Source organism: Cicer arietinum, chromosome 8, assembly GCF_000331145.2.
Source record: "Cicer arietinum cultivar CDC Frontier isolate Library 1 chromosome 8, Cicar.CDCFrontier_v2.0, whole genome shotgun sequence".
NCBI classification, from domain to species: Eukaryota; Viridiplantae; Streptophyta; class Magnoliopsida; order Fabales; family Fabaceae; genus Cicer; species Cicer arietinum.
This window is the reverse complement of record NC_021167.2, coordinates 13,303,333-13,306,322: the sequence shown is the minus strand read 5'-3', so window position 1 is coordinate 13,306,322 and position 2,990 is coordinate 13,303,333.

Genomic DNA, 2,990 nt, shown 5'->3' with positions numbered 1-2,990 from the left:
TAATATCAAACCATAAATTAGCCACAGATCGTAATGGAAAGTGATTAACCAATCATAAATGTAAGTATTAACTAATTATAATGGAATGACTGCAAAAAACAACATATGTGAGTATTAAAACCAGATCAATAAAAGTCTACCATATTTCATACTCTCTTGATGTAAATAAATAAAACTTCAGTGTACATTTCCTTATTAAATAACAACTAGATTTGTAAAATGTGTTGGTATTATTAAGATGATTAAGCAAGAGTTAAGTGAGCTTATAAACAATGAATTCAGCAGCCTTATGAATCCCAACCAAATAAATGTTAGTGTAACTCCACGAGTACTCTATTGTGTTTTTGTTTCACTATAACACTATTAATTACAACATTATGTAAGATTTATCAGTAAGACTTGGGGCTTTTTCAGTAAGACTCCATTCAGTGAAAATGGTTAGGGTTTTCAATACAAATTGGGGATTTTTCAGTAAGACTCGATTTCAGTAAAAATCGATTTCAGAAAATGAAAAGATATTAGAAAAGTAGTCGATTCAATGACGGCGACGGCGAAATGTTACTGAATCGGACGACGAAGTGGGTCACGATGAAATTTAAGCACGATAATAAAGGAAGATAACTTACCTTAAGAGATAGCGATCATCACGGCGGCATCCAGAACGGTCTGAGTCGACGGAGCGGATTGCAATCTGGAGGAGGTTGGAAGAAGAAGAAGGGCTTAGGGTTCTCTGGTTGCAATCTGAATGTGACTTCTATTGGTTTTGATAATGAAGAGTTATCTTTGTTTTCACCTAAACCGTTTTTTAAAAAACTCAACAGAAATTTTTTTCTAAAAAATAGACATTACCTACGGATAAGTTGTAGTAAAAATAATACGAAAAAAATTTACAAAATTTAAGTCAGGGTTGTATTTTTTTTTCTTTACCCACGGATTTTTTAATTTTACTTACGGAATTACCGTGGTAATTAATTAATTTTTATTTTTATTTTATACAACAATACCCACGGTTTTTCCGTAGATACCAATTATTTTACCCACGGATTACGATCCATGGCTAATTTTCTGTAGGTATACAAATGTTTCTTGTAGTGCATAAGGGTCTATTTACTTGAAAATATTTCTTATTTTCATTTTCTAAAAGTTGTGTCAAAAACTGTTTTCATTATATTCATAAATACATCTTCATTAACTAGCATTTCATCTTCTATCTATGACAACTGTTTGCTTAGCATAGTAAAGTAATTAATTGGAACCTAAGCAATAGCACAATTTCCAGCAAGTAGTTTAGATTCCCGACTTGAAATGGCTGTAATTCCGCGATACGAACAATCAAAGTGAACCTATAATGAAGAAGAAGAAATGAAGAGTAATTAACAAATTTGGAAGAAAAAAATTAACAATTTCCCCTTTCCAAAATTGAACAAACCTGAACAATTGAACCGTTTTGAGCACATCAAAACCGAAGAATGATTTAGGGTTTGCAAATCAACTAATAAATCGTTTCTTTTTTCCTTTACTGAACAAATAATCATGAAAATAAAACAAATTAGAGAGAACACACGAGAGAGAGAGAGAGAGAGAGAGAGAGATAACAAAAATCGAACGAGTGAGAGAGAGAGAGAGAAAGAGAGAGCGAGGGAGAACGTCGAGGTGGCGGCATAAGCGGTATGAGTCGACGGAGCGGCGGGAATCCGTTTTGGAGAAGATTGCAATCTGGATGAGGTTGGGAAACGAAGAAGTGTTTAGGGTTCTATAGAGACAAGTGAGAAGTAGTGAGTTTTTCAATTATGTGAGAATGAGAGTTGTTTCATAAAAACATTTTTTTTTAACTCAAAACAAAAAGTTTGTAACAAAAAAAAAAAAAAAGAAATTAATAAACAAAATTTTACTTATTATATATTACTCACAGATTATTTTCTTCATTTATCTACGGAAAAATTGTGGTAAACAGAACATGAAAAGATTTTGAACAACTGCAATCGGAGTTGCATTTTTTTATTCTTTACCCACATATTTTTTTAATTTTATCCACGCAACAACTGTGAAAATTAATTTAAAAAAATTAATTTATTTTACAAATAGTATAAACACGATTTTTCCATAGATACCTGTAGTACCTAATTTTTCTTCGAATAATTTAAAATTATTTTAATAATAATAATAATATATTTAATAAATATTTTACAATTATTATAAAAAATCTAAAATAATCATTATTTAAAAAAAAGTAATAATGTGAAGACAAACAATAAGGAATTCGAATTACACCAAAATAATTTAGTATTTCTTATTTGGCATGCCACACATCAATACACTATAGTCAAGACACCAATCAATCCATGTCAATATATTGTCTTGCCAACGCTCAACACAAATGTCACAAGTCTTCATCTTCTTGATTTTCACTCTTCCATTGTACATCCTTTTAGCTGCTTCACTTTGTGAAAAAGCTATTACAAACCCGTCCTAAGTACAAACATATTAGAAACTAGTTAATTGATTCATTTTATATTAGACATAAGAATAAATGTATTACTTGTATAACCTTCCTTTATAAGGTCTACACTCAAAATCTAAATTTTGCAACAAACCATGTGAAGCTCAGAACTTGATTTTGTCTAAGGTGTAGAAAGTTACACCACTCTAATTTACTTTAGCCTATAAATAGAATTCGAAATTTTGAAACAAGAGAGTAGATTTTCTTTTTTGAGAGAGAAGTTAAAAAAAAAAAAAACACACTAAAGCAGATTGAATTTTATCACTATTCAAACAAACAGAAACAGGAACAATCACAAGGATTAAGGTATTTTCGTTTTTTTATTTTTCATTTCCTAATCACTATCCAAATGTAATCTGGAAATTGAGTTTGAGTTATGAATAAAAGATGAAAATTATTTTTGTTGTTATAAATTTGATATGAGTATAAAAGGGTTAAAGATAATAAGATTAAGAACTCAAACCTTGAACGTTGTTGTCGTCGCTGGAAT